General features: G+C 39.4%; 1 long non-coding RNA gene across 2 annotated transcripts; it reads left to right on the forward strand.

Moving 5' to 3' along the window:
• The first annotated feature begins 7,894 nt into the window (after positions 1–7,894).
• On the forward strand, positions 7,895–13,120 carry LOC110586051. Of its 2 annotated transcripts, none has more exons than XR_002480663.1 (3): positions 7,895–7,933; positions 10,008–10,152; positions 13,069–13,120. It is a non-coding gene; the product is annotated as an uncharacterized LOC110586051 (long non-coding RNA). The 2 variants fall into 2 exon arrangements; XR_002480662.1 differs by lacking the exon at positions 13,069–13,120 and adding an exon at positions 12,339–12,498.
• The last annotated feature ends 3,085 nt before the right edge of the window (positions 13,121–16,205 follow it).

The following is a 16,205-nucleotide window of genomic DNA, read 5'->3' on the forward strand; positions in this document are numbered from 1 at the left end:
TAGCTGTTTGTAAATAATGCAAATAATCTAAAGAAATTCTGTAAATTTGTCCCAAGGCTCTGCACTGCATTTTCAATTTTTATTTTAAACTTGCCAGAACTTGATACTGGAAATCCCTTCACTTAAGAAGGACAAAGAGAAAGACTGGGGGGGTGGGGGGTGAGAGGCAAGGCAGGGCATGGGGGTTGGAGAGTAAGTAAGCAAAGGCACTACAAGTTATTAAAAGGGAAGAATGGCCTAAAAGCCCACTCGGGTAAGTCTCTTCCAGAAAGGAATCAAGGGAAATCATCCAGCATCTTAAGGCTTTGAAAACATGGATTCATTAACAAGCTCGGTGTTACATAAGATTGAGAATAGGTTTAGTGAGAGTTCTGTGACGGTCTTTGGCAGTTAGAAACATGGCCTAGAGGAATCGACATAGGTTTTGAAGTCTAGGGGGTCCTGATTCCAATATCAGCTTTTCCATTTCATAACGGTGTAACTCTGGAACAAGTTCCCCAACTCTGGGAAGTTTGCTCCCAGAATTTCTCATAGATTCTCAAACTGTAGCATGCACGTTCAAATCCAAATCCAAATTCAAATCCAATTCCGATGCACATGTATCTGCAGATGTATCTGAAGGATCCAGTTCAATTCATGAATCCTTTCTTTCTCTCTCCTGCATATAAACACTGTTAGGTCTTTTGGCCTCAACCACCTTGTCAGGATGAATGTAAATAGCTGTTTCATTTAATGGAATTAGGTTTTAAATTGGATTTCTTTTAAATGACTACCCATATAATTTAGATTCTTCCAAAAAAAAAAAAAATAGCCAGCTGTTGTTTTTATAATTAGTAAGATACCTATCTTTTGAAGCCTGGGAAATAAACCAAATCTTGGTAACTTCATCAAGCAGACCAGTCCTTCAGGAGGCTCTCACCATAGCCGGAGCTAAGTATACATTAAAGTAACTCCCTAGGTAATTCCGGTTCTGTAGGGCCTCTTATCTGTGCTTGCCACTGGATTAGGTCCTTTATAAATTCTCTTTCTGTGATCCTCAGAGCAACCCCGTGAAATTATCGATATGCTTATAATGAAACCAACTTGGAGAAGTTAAAAAATGCACACGAATATGAATTTGCACAGCCACTCAGTGACGAAGCTGGCGTTTAAAATTAAAATTCAGTTCAGCCTAGTTAAAAAAAAAATACCCAACTTATGTTTATCCCAATAAATTCCCTTATCTTTCTCTCGTCTATGCCAAGGACAGTATTAATATGTAGGCAATGGACACTATCCAATTTAAAAATGTATGTGGGGTACAGAGGAACCATGAAATAATAGCACAAGGAAGCTAAGAGGCAAATGCAGAATGTCTTACGTTCCATGAGAAAACTGACCCAGTTTGAATAAGTCAAGGACATAGAGAAGGGGGCGGGGGATATGGAGCTGTTCTAATTAAGAGTCTTAAGAGGGGCACCTGGCTCAGTCGTTAAGTGTCTGCCTTCAGCTCAGGTCATGATCCCTGGGTCCTGGGATCGAGCCCCACATTGGGGTCCCTGCTCAGCGGAAAGCCTGCTTCTCCTTCTCCCACTCCCCCTGCTTGTGTTCCCTCTCTCGCTGTGTCTCTCTCTGTCAAATAAATAAAATCTTAAAAAAAAAAAAGAGTCTTAAGAGACTTAACCACCAAATGTCAAGTGTATGCCTTCTTTGGATTCTTAAACAAACCATCTGAAACAAAGGCCTGTTGGAGACTAGATACAATGTGATTATAAACTGGCACTAGTTGATACAAAAGAATTATTGTTAACGTTAAATATGTTAATCCCATAAGATTATTTAAGGAAATGTTTGTGCCTATAAGAGATTCCAAATGAGGGTCTAGTGTTGCTGGGTGAACAGGGTAGACCGCTGGGCCCTGAGGCCTCTGCTCAGCCTGTCCCTGGGATGTCACTTGAGGCTCCTGGTCTTGATGCAAGAAAGAATTCAAGGACGGACCAGACACTGGGCTGAGCGGTGCAAGTAGGAAAGTTTATTAAAGTGAGAGTACAGTCTCGAGATAGGAGAGCAGGCGAGCTCCGGGTGAGAGCTGCATGCCCCAGGGTTTGGGTCTCTATCTCTTACTGATAGTGGTTAACTAGGGAGTGGAATAGTTCTTACTTGGGGAGGCGACTTCTTTGGGAGCAGGGTTTCATGTCTTTTCTCGCTTACTTGGTCAGGATCTCTGGCCTTCTTTGTCTTGGCCCTATCTGGTTTGATCCGGCTTCCTGGGGCTTTGTCTTTGGGCGGCTGCCAGGACAGGTCTCTAACTTTCCAGATAGCTGGCTGTGATACCCGCTTTGATGGCCTCCAGCCATCCAGCTAAAGCCTCACTAACTGCCCACTCTAACAGTATTAGAATGCTTTATAATGCCTCCCAATTAAAAAAAATTTTTTTTGGAGTAGGTAAAGCAAATGTGGTGAAATCTTGGTAATTATTGAATCTGTGTGATAAGTATAGGCAAGTTCATTATGTTATTTTCTGTTCTTCTGTATGTTTGGACCTTTTCGCAATAAAAAAATATTAGAGCGTTTCATTTCACAAGTTTCTTAAAAGATCAGCTGCCAAAGACAATGAACTTCTAACAGTCTATTCCTGGAATATTAGTACTGTAGAAACTAACCACGATGTATACTAATGTTTCTGGGGGAAACTTCCTTTCCTTGCTAGAGTTGTGAGCTTCTGGACTACCCAGAATTAAGTTTTGATGGCTCTCCTAGCTAGCCACTTAAAATAAAGGGTATTTTAAGTAGGTTATATATAAATAGCAGGCCTTCTATTTATAAAGCTTAAAGGCCAAGCATATTTGGAATTCCTTCTGACCTTGCCTGTTTCTCAATGTCAGCTGCTTAAAGAGGTGGAGAGGTGAGCCTCAGCTACAAGAATCTCCCTCCACCCCTCTCCTTTTGTATGTATATATTATCTTTTGCTTTACTTTCCTAAGTTCCCATCAGTTATTCTAGGGTAACAGGCACAATTTACATCTAAACATTTATGTTTCCCTCAATATGCATGTGTTTATCATGTCTCAAACTGGAATTTCAAAAGGGAAATTCAGCTCCTGTAGGGACCATCTATATCCTCATGTCAAGTGCACAGTGACATTTCCAAATTTTAAGTAACAATGATTAGCATGAAATAATTTACTCCTTAGCAATACAGGAACCTCTGAGACCAGATCCCAGGCTCCTTTTCCCCACCTTTCTTTTCTGCCATCCAAACCGTTCTCTCATACACATAGTTTCCTATTCTCAGTGCCAGATTTATGGGGTGATTTTCCTCTGCCTGGGATAATCTTCCTCTACTTCTCCACATGCCTCAAACTTGATCTCTCTTTAAAGCTTAACTCAAACACCGTGCCCTTTTTGAAATTCTTTCTGGGAGCCCTGGCTAGAAGGGATCTTTCTTCACCCACAGCACTGAATCTCTCTCTCTTGCAGATTTCTGTCTTGTATTATTATTCTTACACACATAAGTCATTGCCCCCGGTTCTCTATAAGCTCCTTGACAATGTTATTTCTCACAGGTAACGTGGTACCTTGTTTCTAAATACAGGTTTTGTGTATATTTGACGTATTAATAAATGAAGAATGTAATCTTTTATATGATGATTGCGTAGAGCACAAAGTTTGGAAAACAGCCTGAGCTAAAAATTTGCAAAGCAAATATTTAAAAGAAAACTCTGACTCCTCCCCAAAATTCTAGTGTTCTTCTCTGTGTGGAATAGTGTTTTATGGAAACCAAGGAGAACCTCATTGAATGTGCTAGCCTTTTCAAAGAGACCCTACTGGGTTCAATTTGCCTTGGGTTTTGAAGTTACAGTTGACTAACTCCAAGGCCTTAGGTAGTTAGATTAAAGAAAACAGGATTAAGTGCTCCTTTCTGCACGCCAATTTGATGACATTCAGGGCTTCTCTGCAGCCTGCCGGGTGTGAACACTCTCTGAACACGGCTAAGGGCCCAGTAGATGGCGGGAGGGCTGGGAACCCTGCTGAAGCCACAGCTGGGCTTGTAGATGATACCATGTAAGCCTGAGCTATGCTTTCTTTTAAACGATTACTCTTAATGTATGCAACCTCTGAAGGCAACTGTAATCCGGCCCAGCTAAAAATAGACTCCAGGTTCATTTAGCGTGGATTCTCTTAAATCATTCCCTCTGCCCCTTGAAATGTCACTCTGCTCTTCCGTTTCTCAACTTCCCACCTGCAAAGCCTGGCACACTGGGGCAGTACTACTTGCCATAAATAGAATCCAATATATAAGGGTGGTTACTCAACTCACATTTCCCCGGGCCCCACATTAAAGGGGCTTGGTCATTCCTCACACACATTAGGACAGTTGCTGTCAAGGAAGGAGAAAATAACCAGTGTTGACCAGGGTGTGGAGAAATTGGAATCTTATGCCCTGTGGGTGGAAATATAAAATGGTGCAGTGGCTATGGAAAGGTGAATGGCAGTGGTACAGACTGAATTGTGTCCCCCCAAAATTCACATGTTGAGGCCTTATCCCCCTATGTGATTGCGTAGAGATGGGGCCTTTAAGGAGGTAATTAAGAAATGTTAAGTGAGGTTGTTAGAGTAGAGCCCAAATCCATTCAGACTGGTGCCCTTCTAAGAAGAAAATTAGACACAAGGAGTGCGCGTGCACAGAGAAAAGGACCCTGTGAGAAGGCAGCTGTCTGCGAGCCAAAGAGAGAACTCTTACCAGAAACCCGACCTACCTGCCTGGACTTCCAGCCTCCCGAACTGGGAGGAAATAAATTTCTGTCATTTAAGCTTACCAGACTGTGGTATATTGTCATGACAGCCTGAGCTGACGAATAGAAGTGATGCTTCAAAAAATGAAAAATAGAACTACCATATGATTTTGCAATCCCACTACTGGGCATATATCCAAAAGAATTGAAAGCTGGATCTGGAAAAGATATTTGCACACAAGTGTTCATAGAAACACTAATCACAATAGCCAAGAGATAGAAACAACCCAAGTGTCTGTCAACAGATGATGGGATAAACAGAATGTGGCATAGCTAATGGAGTATTACTCAGTCTTAAAAAGGAATGGAATTGCAGCTTGTCTACAACAATGGATGGACCTTGAAGACCTTAGGATAGCTGAAATAAGCCAGTCACAAAAGAACAAATACTGTATGAGTCCACTTACGTATGAGGTATCTAAAGTAGCCAAATTCACAGGGAAAAAAAAAACAGTATGGTGGCTACCCAGGGCAAGGGGAGGGGAAAAAGAGAATTGTTGTTTAAAGCATGAAGAGTTTCCATTTTGAAAGATAAAAAAGTTCTGGAGATTTGTTTCACAACTATGTGAAAATACTTAACATCACTGAACTGCATACTACAAAAATGGTTGATGGTAAAGTGTTTTTCAATAACATAATTTTTAAAAATTAACTAAAAGAATCTTAAAGGGGGTGGGGCATGGTCAGAGGAAGGGAAGATGAATAATGGAAGACTCGGGAAATGTGGGCTATGGTGAAGCTTCTGCACCCCAGAGCAAATCTCATTAGTTATCTGAGCAAGAGGTTTTTCAGACACATCCAGTGAGCTTCTCTCATCAGCATCCCAACTGGAAATATGGTTGTAATTAATAGGCTGGTGATTCCTTGGTACTCGTTCCAGGAAAAATGTCACAACACAAGTCACATGAGCCCCCTCTCCCATCCTCTGTGTCCTCATAGCATTCGGAGTCCTATTATAAGCCATATACAAGATCACACTACCTGCACCCCACCTTCGTGTTGTCTCCATTTTTCACATATGCCTCTTTCCCCACTCATAGTTCACTTGGTCTACCAAGCCCATCAGATTTTTAAGTTAACTAACAACTAATTGTTGGGTGTTTATGAATGATGACTGTGCCATCTCTCACATATACTCATTTTTAAAAAAAATTTTTTTAAAGATTTTATTTATTTATTTGTCAGAGAGAGAGCACAAGCAGGGGGAGCGGCAGGCAGAGGGAGAAGCAGGCTTCCCGCCGAGCAGGGAGCCCGATGCGGGGCTCGATCCCAGGACCCTGGGATCATGACCTGAGCTGAAAGCAGACGCTTAGCCGACTGAGCCACCCAGGCGCCCTCTCACATATACTCATTTTTAAAAATGCCTTCCATCTTGATTTCGGCTCAGGTCACAATCTCAGGGTCTTGAGATCAAGTCCTGTGTTGGGCTCCACGGTGTGTGTGGAGCCTGCTTAAGATTCTCTCTCTCTCCCTCTGCCCACCCCTCACCTCCCCCACCCCCACCCATACTCTTTCTCTCTAAAAAAATAAAAATAAAAATAAATTTTAAAAATGTCTCCCAAAGGGAGGAAATAATGCTGTATCTCATTTACTAGAACATGTCAGAAGAATTTTTTCCCGTCCTCACCCTTGAAACTATGTTGTTAGTGAGTATTTATTTTTTCCTTCAAAACCTAGATGCTCTTGCTTTGGAAGGGGAGCAGCATATACCACCCCTAAATTTTCTACATTGGCATATTGATTACTTTGAATAAAATCACTTGAGTGGTGCCTGGGTAACACAGTTGGTTAAGCATCCGACTCTTGGTTTCTGCTCAGGTCAAGATCTCAGGGTTGTGGGATCAAGCCGTGTGGCAACCGGTTCTATGCTCAGCGTGGAGCCTGCTTAAGATTCTCTCTCTCCCTCTTCCTCTGCCCCTCTCCCTGCTTATGCTCATGCCCTCTGTCTCTCTAAAATGAATACATAAATAAAATCTTTAAAATTACTTGAGAAACACCTGGTGAAAGGACACTCTGACCTTCTTGGTCCCTCTGAAAGCACGAAATAAATCTCCCATGCTAAAGATACCCTTCCTGTACCAGGAGGAAGAGAAACGTCCTTATCACCAGAGATAGGGAATTTAAGGCCAAGAAGCTATATAAACAGACGGTGTTACTTCTTAACTAATTTGCTACCCCAAAACCAAACTTCATTATCTTGTCAACTCTTCACAAATTTATTGTTTCTTAGTTTAAAAGATATAAAAGATGCCTGCTTTGGTCACTTCTTGGAGCCTCACATCTTTGGGGTTCCCCTACATAGAAATTGAAATTTGTTTTTCTCCTGTTAACCTGCCTTATATCAATTTAATTGTTAGGCCAGCCAAAGAACATAGAAGAGAAGAAGAGAGTTTTCTTCCCTATACTTTGATTTCTAATTGCATGATTTTTCCTACAGAAAACTTTGTGATTTCTTCAGTTTTGTGGGGTTTTTTTTTCTGATAATATATATGCCATTATGGGAATATTTGCTATAGATTTCTATTATAATTTAGTTTTCTCATGATTTTAGATTTAATGTCATAACTGAATCCTAAAGCTTGATTACCTAAAAATCACTAACTTAATGAATGTATACTCAGAGCAAATGGAGAAAGATATAATTTGGGACCTTTATCTTCCTAAATTTATCAACTCACCTTTATCAATAAATGCAACGTGTATTGAATAAAAACCACAAAATCTGGGCTTTTATGGATGGTTGCTTAATTGAATAAAAACCATGAAGCTGGGTCCTTTTACACTGTTCCTTCTCTAAATATATTTTCATAGACTGAACTGTCCTAAAAACTTTTCCCCAGTGGCTTTCTTAGGTTTTCATATGTAAATGGCAATCAGTGCAAAAATCACTTAACCTGGCCCTCACAGCAAATGAAAACACCAATTATTGAGTGTAGTGAAAAGATACCCTGGCAAAATCGAAATATGTAAAGTGAACACATTTGTAAAACTTGGGGGTTGGAAACACGAAGAACTTCACATTTTAGAATTGAAGTGTTCTCCTTTTTTTTAGGTTCTCAGTTGTGTTCCTATCACCTTCTGTCGATCAGAATCTATGGGTTCTGTGTAATCTGGTCTGTGTAACTACTTAGAGTGACCCCTTCCTAATGCGGAACAAGGTGAGGCTCCACCATTTCATCGGAGAGTTAGCATTGGTGACGATAATTCTTTTGTTCTTTCTTCTTTGTACACATGCAGGTTGGATCCTGAGTAATAGAGCACCTGGATCAAAGGGCACTTATGTGTTTAGTTCTGATGCATACTCCAAAATTCTTATCCAAAAGGATCCTATCAGTTTTCGCTATCAGTTGTGGATAAAAAATCGTATCTCATTTCTTTTTCATTTGTGTTTTTCTGACATTAGTGAAATTCACATCTTGTGGTATAAAATTATTATCTATCTCTTTGTATCCTTTGACCATCTTTCTATAAATTGTGTTCTTTTTTCTATTAATTTATGGGAGTTTTTATAAATATATATGTTTTGATCTGTATATATATGTATATATGTGTGTGTGTTCATCATATTTCTAGTTTGTGGATTCTATTTTAACTTTCTTTATAGTAAACATTTATGGACAGCTGTTCTTGATAATAATATAGTCACATTTATCATTTTTGTATTTTTTTTAAAAGATTTTATTTATTTATTTGAGACAGAGAGAATGAGAGAGAGAGAACACATGAGAGGGGATAGGGTCAGAGGACAAAGCAGACTCCCCACCGAGCAGGGAGCCTGATGTGGGACTCGATCCTGGGACTCCAGGATCATGACCTGAGCCGAAGGCAGTCGCTTAACCGACTGAGCCACCCAGGTGCCCCATTTTTGTATATTTTTATTAGTGATTTTTGTGTCTTGTACAATAAATCTCTCCTCTGAAGTTATAGACATCTTGTTTTATATTTTATTTTAAAATGTTTTAAGTTTTGCTTTTTACACATTTCTAATATGTCTAAAAGTGGTTTTTCTGTTTGATGTTAGATAGGGATCCAATTTTATTATTTCCTCATAAACAGTTGTTCTAGTGCTTTTTATTTAAAAGTCCACCCTTCCCCCAGTAACCTGCACTGCTGTCTCCGTCATATATCATTTTAATGCACAAAAAGTTCTGTTTCTTAATTTTTTACGGTTTCATTATTTTGTCTATCCTTGTGTCTTAATTATTACAACTTCCTAAAAAACTTGTTATCATGTAGTAAAAATCCCTGTTTCATTTTCCTTATTAGAAATGCCTTCTCTAATCTTGGGCTCTTCCTCTTGGATACATAGTTTAGAGTTGGTTTAAGTCCCTGAAAAAGCACTATTGAGATTTTTATTGGAATATCTGCATCAATTTTGGGAAGAAGTGATGACATCTCAATATATCATCTGTCCATTTGTTTAGGTTTTCTTTAATGTCTCAATAATTCTCCACAAACATCTTACACAGATTTTTAGATTTATTTCTAAGTACCCTATTTATTTGTTTCTGTTATAAATGATATCTTTTAATAAGATATGTTTTTAACTGTTGCTTCTGTGGAGAAGTACAATTGATTTTATATCCAGCCACCTTGCTAAACTCTCTTATTAATTCTTTTTTTCTCTCACTCTTATGAATTCTAATATTTATTTTTACTTGTTATGTATAAAATCAATGAAAATGATACTTTTTTTCTTCCTTTCCAAGCCTTACACTTTTTACTCTTTCTTATCGTACTACACTCATTAGGACCTCCAGTAAAATGTTGAATAAATGGGTAATTGTAGGTATATAATTACACTTCTTAAGAGATCATAGTCTTTTTAAGAAGCCGAAGATAATTCCATCCAGTTTCTCCACTGTAAAAAGAATAGTATTACAATCCCACGAATGCATGTGGGATTCCCCCTTCTATCCCCTCTCGGTTCTCTTAACCTGGAATATTATTTTCAAAGGCTATAAGTTACAGAATCCTTTAGGGGACAAAGTAGACTTGTCCTGCCTGGGGCTTGAGGTACATGCAACAGATTTCCTGAAATCACAAGAGAGCCAAACAGATATTAATTTTTTTTTTAACTTCCCTATAGAATTTTTTTTTTTAAGTAAAAATGAAAGTAAGTGTTTTACCATAGAAAGCTAGGACAGATAATCCTCCAGAGATGGAAAATTGTTTGGCAGAGTAATACTTAAGAGTTGAAGGTTGTAATTTCTACTTGTGGGTCTGTCCCAGGTTTTCCTGGAGGCCATCCTGATCCTTGAGTCCTTAGCTTTTTGGAGTATACACTGGACATAACGCACAAGATCATCTTGCTTCTCAAAGATGGTGTGAAAACCAATGACCTAAAATTCAGAAAGGATTTAAATTCCCTGAGAAGGTGAGTATGGTAAAAAGATTAGTGATCATTAGTGATTATAATTATAACATATTGTTATATAATTCTGTGAACACAATGCCATAGTCTCATGGGTGCTTACTAAATGTTAACTGAATGAATTAATGAACAAATAAAGATTCACAGTTAAAAATAATCTTAAAAAATTACCTTATTGTTTTTGAGATACAAAACTATTACATTTTTATTATTTTTAAAATGGATGTTCTTTCACACAACCTATTTAGCAAAATTTAACAATATAAAATACTACATTTGCGATTATGTTGTACTTCTTTGGGCCTTACCATTGACTGAGCTAATAATAACCATTGTCCCATTTTTAAAAGTCTAACTTATGGTTTCTAAGTAATATGCACACTTCAGGTACACTAGCCTTTATCTATCAAACCTAGGTTCCTCTCAATATCCCAAGAAAATAACACCGGGTTTTGTAATCAGATGTCCTTGGCCACACATGGGCAACAGAGAGAGGTCTAGCACCAGGAAGAGGAGAAATGCTTGATATTGGAGAAGCCATGACAAGATTAGCTAGCAAGTATTCCCCAAACATATTATATTTGGAAACTGTTATTTATCATGTGGGAAAATGTAATGCGTCCCCACACAATAACAGTTATTCTCTTTTTTTACTTGAGAGGCCATATCCTGTAACACAGTGAATATCAAAATGTGGTCCCTAGAGCAGTAGCATTAACATCACCTGGAAATTCACTGGAAATGCAAGTATTCAAGCCCCACCTCAAATCTACTGCATCAGAAATCCTTGGAGTGGAGGCCAGAATCTGCGTTTTAATAAGTCCTCCAAGTGATTCTGGTGCACGCCAAAGATTGAGAACCACTTGGTATAGTGATTCATATCATGGGCTCTGAAGTAAGATTGCCTAAATTTAAGCTCTAGGTCTACCAACTCACCAACTGGGTGACTTTCTATGCCTCGGTTTCCTCACCTAAACAATTGGAATAATAATAGTATCAACAACAGGGCTGTGATGAATTAATTCAGATGAAGTGCCTAAAACAGTGCCTGCCACATAATAAGCATTCAACAAATGTAATACGGTATATGAATTTTTCAGGATAAAAATAATGCTTGTAGTCTACTGATTTGCTTTTGGGAATCTTTATTTTCCTGGGATCTGCATTTGAGAATCCTCAAGCTGAATATGACAGAGTACATCTAGTTACAAAGGAAGGAGCAGGACTGTCCAGAGAGTGGGACATGATTAGTGCACAGTGGGCCAGCCAGTAAAGCACAGTCAGCCAGGAGCAGTTGGGGTCACAGTTGGGGTCTCCAGGAGCAGATGCTGGGGTGGAGTTAGGGGTACGAGATGCTTCTTCTAGATCAAACCTGTGAGAGGAAAGAAGAGTGTGTTCATCAGTTCCAGTTGCTATAATAAAGTACCGTGGACTGGGTGGCTTATAGACAACAGACATTTATTTAGTTCTGCAAGCTGGGAGTTCAAAACCAAGGCAGATTCCTTGTCTGGTAAGAGCCCTTTTCCTGGTTCCCAGATGGTGTCTTCTCACTGTGTGGTGAGGTGAGGGAGCTCTCCGGAGTCTCTTTTGAGAGCACTAATCCCATTCGTGAGGGCTTCACCTTCATAACCTAGTCACCTCCCAAAGACCCACCACCAAATACCACCACACTGAGGATTAGGTTTCAACATACGAATTTTGAGAGGACACAGACACTCAGTCCATAACAAGGAGGAAGCAGGAGTGGGCAGAGGAAGACAGTGAACTTGGATACAGACCCAGTGAGTCTTTGGCTGATTTGGCAGGGGGCTCTGAAGTATGGAGTGCCCACCAACGTGTCCCTGGCTGGCCAAAATGGCCACTAGGTGCTGGCTGTTCCAAGACGACCATGGGCCTCAGGCCAGACAGCCTCTGTAATAGGGCAGGTCCTGCAGAAGCTGGCTGCTGGGTAGCAAACCCATCCTTGGAGAAAGATGTGGGCAGTCCACTCCCTGCCTGCACAGTCAATATCAGGAGATTCAAAGTAAAGGGAAGGACATAACTGAGAATCAGATATGCAATTAACCGAGGTGCTTCTCTCTGCATTTTAGCAACGAGACCATACAGAGACCATTATATTTAGTTCCAGGTGCTATACTTTAGGAAGTTGGCATTCAAAAGTCATGACTTCTGCCCTATTTTCCAACCAGGTGCTCTTGAGGCACATCAGATATCCTATTGCTGAAGTGGATTATGATGGCGGTGGTTCTCAACAATGGAGAATGTGCCATCATGAAGGCGATTTCAGAATGGTGGGGGCACCTGTGTGTTTGACATAGCCCCTCAGATAATTCCCATATGCCTCCCAAAGACGACCACTCTCCATCTGGGAATTCCTGGCCTAAAGGAACTCAAAACTATTATCAGACAAAGCAAGATTGAAGGAATTCTAATGTTTGGCCTGAAAAAGAAAAGAGAGTGGATCTCAGACGAAGTGGATATGCTAGCAAGTCTTCTCAGAATTAAGTCATGTATGGATCTCTCATAAAGGAAGAGATTCCTAGTATTGCTTGAAATTATTTTTATTCCAATAAAAAAACAAATACCATTAATTTAATGTGGTGGTTGCAAGAGTTTTAATGGGACTACATCACCACTAGCACTATGAATAGAGTACTGATGCTATGAAGCCTTTGTTTTTGAAGTTGGCATGTCAGCATGTGCCATGAGATCACCATTTTGCCATCACTTCTTTCTATTCAAACTACTGCAAAACCTTTAATTATATATCATGCTGCAATGCCATCTGGCATTCATTTAGCTCAAAAGCATCACTTCTGAATTAAGTCTACTCTGTTCTCTTCTCCTTTATCTATGTATAGAACATCAATTGATTTTTTTTACTTCCCAATACCCTCCCCCTCCTTTTTTTTTTTTTAGATAACTGTCCTTCCCCAGCTCCTGCATGGTGATGAGCAGCAAAGAATAGTAACTCACCCTCCAAAGGAGTGCCCGTGTGATCTAGACTTGGTAATCATGGTACTCATTCTCTCAAGCCCCATGGATGAACAAGTGATCCAAGCAGGGTCAGTCAGAGCCCTACCCCACTATTTTATGCATGGATGCTGAAAGAACGAAGCTCTTTCTTTCTTCCGAGCTTGCTGTGGTAACCCTAAATGCTCTTATGTGGGCCATACCCCACCCTCAACCTGCCCCCCACCTCTGATGGAGAAAGCCTGTTCTCTGTGGCTCCCACACAGCAAAGCAACAGAACTGAATGGCAAAAAAATCTCTGTGGCATGGATTAAGTCTCTGAAGTGAGCTCCACCCTTGGCCAATAGGGGAGCCAGTAAATTACCATTTAGCCTGAGCAAGTGAGAACAGACAAATCCAAGTAGCCTTGAAGGTTTGTTTTTTATGCCTTTCAGGTAATTTAGCAGAGAGCTGGCTTTGGAAGTCCGAGGAGGCTTAACAGGAGATGGGGCAGACACGGGCCCCTGGGCTCTAATAATACCAACTTATCGAGCAGGAAGCTTCCATTGTTATGTAGCCACATAGATGGCCCCTACCTCTCCCCACTATGCAGAGCATTACAGGAATGCGGTCCCTCCCTAGTGGGACACCTCATGCTTCGAGAAGTCCAGCACTGACTGACCCAGACACATCTCTTGGTGGGATGATAGCTTGGGGAATTGTATGTGTTCTGTGACTTCTGGCCTGAAGGTTTTTCCACAATTAACCATACAGACCCGGAACTTGTGGTGTAGGTGTCCATGGTGTTCATGTCTCTTTTGCAAGGCAGCGAGCTTGGAACAGGTTTTTCTCATGGGCAATGGAGTCATGACTAATTCAGCCCACAATAATCAAAGCAGCCCTACTTAGCACTCCTGCAATCATAAACTCGAATGCAAATCCAAGCACTGAAATTGCTTGACTTCAGTTTGAGATGACCGTTGAGATCATCCAGAATGGCACACAAATATAGCTCACAAATATAGCACACAAATATAGCTCAGATTGTCATCCTATGAAAACGTGTGCATACGCCCACGTACATGCATATACACACACACCACACACACAAACTCCTTAATGAGAGCTCAGAACCCAAAGACTATAACTATAAGCCTGGTTTGAGAAACCTTGTGGCGGATGAAACAGATCATTCTGTACCTGGGGTTCTAATGAAGATACTGAGTCATACTGACCCAAATGTCAAGATAATGATTGTCCATGAACCGTAGCTTTTTTGTTTTTCTTAGCTCTTTCTAAAGTATAAAAGCTCCAGTTTTAGAATGTTTAGTTTAGGAGAATCCTGGTCACATTGAGCTAGATGTATTTCAGAAATTGAGTTTATGGGATTGTAAAGTTACTTGCAACTGGAGGCAGATCCGGATTAGGAAAACACATCCTCTTTTATTTTTCCCCCCAAAAAACAAGAAGACAAAGTTGTGTTTCTAAAAAAAGTCTTTGTGTTATGATTTTCAGATCTTTAGCATTGTTTCAGTGCCTTTGGCTTGGGGCAAGGAATGCTTTCTAAGAATATACCACAGATTTAAAGGGTTATGCAAGACTGGCAGGAAGTTAATAATTTGGAGCTCTCCCTCTGATGTGACCTTAAAGTCAATTTGGGGGATTCTAAGTTAGCAAAAGTGTGCCTTTAATCCTAGCCTTACATCTAAAGTTCAGTTATTTGTGGTAATGAGATATTTCAGAGTATAGAATTTACAGGAGTGGAAACCATTAACTCATTCGACCTTGGCCCCGTTCTCACTTGAGGATATTTCTGGAAGGAAACAGGTCAATGTAGTAGCAGTAAATGCAACTAGGAATTAAAAGACTACAATTCTAGCTCTGTTCTGTCACTCACATGACCACGGACAAGTTAGTTAAGCACTGTAGGTTGGTTATTTCAAAGTGGGGATGCATGTGTCCTTGGGATGACCCATTGGGATGAGGCAAGGCAATATCAGAATCTCTACTTATATCTATTTTCATCATATCATTTAAAAACTTTAGTATGTGTATCATGTTTTACAAAGTACATTAAACTTTAATAAGTAGTACATGAATATGATTAGGATATATATATATATATATATACCATTTGGTATATATGGTATATATATATATATATATATATATATATATATATATACCATTTTTATTAAAATGATGAAATAAAAAATATTCAGACTATAATCCTAGCCTCGGTTTCTTCCTCTGTAAATTAAAGGTGTTGTTTTGGGGTTTAGAAGAAATAAATACACACAGACACATACACATTTGTCTATATGTATTTATAAAACACATTGATATATTCTGCTCTTTTAAATTAGCAAGAGAATTATCGTACCTTCCCAAGGGTTCTGTGATCATAAGAAAATAACACCACATAGTTGAGATTAATTTATGGTTCACCCCCAAGATGGTTGTCTCTAGTAAAAGCTGATTTAGTTCATGATTTTGTAGCAGACAAGAAATGTGATGACTTTTAGATGAAACTGTTGATATTAAAATTAAAACACAAATGGAACATCAAGTGTTTTCTCACTTGAGATGCTAACATGCAGTACTTCTTTCTTCATTGAGCTAACCTTCCCGGGTTTCATGTATTTGGGGAAAATGGTATCCAAATGATAAAAAAATATTGTCCCTGTGGTTTTAGTTAAGCCCAGGCTTAAGGAAACATATTCATCTCTTTTGTGTTTTTGATAAATTCTGGCTACAGATGTAATTCTATGACTTCCTGCACTTGCAAAATTTTAAAACTTGATTTGAAAACCCTGGTGGCTCAGATTTGCATATCTACCCCTGTCTACCTGGCCAGAGGCCCTTGTACAACAACCTATTAAGAAAAATAAAGTTGACTTACACCAAACATCCAATAAACTCTAGCTAGGTTAAAGATTTAAATGAGGTCATAAAAGTACTAGTATTTGATGATGTGAGAATTTTGCACATTCTTCAAAAATGTTCTGGCAAGTCTAATAGGAAAATGGGCAAAGTTTAAAACAGAGCATTTTTCAAAGAAGCAATAATGAGCAATATTTTATGAAATATGAAAGTTTTCAATC

This window comes from Neomonachus schauinslandi, chromosome 6 (assembly GCF_002201575.2).
Source record: "Neomonachus schauinslandi chromosome 6, ASM220157v2, whole genome shotgun sequence".
NCBI classification, from domain to species: domain Eukaryota; kingdom Metazoa; phylum Chordata; class Mammalia; order Carnivora; family Phocidae; genus Neomonachus; species Neomonachus schauinslandi.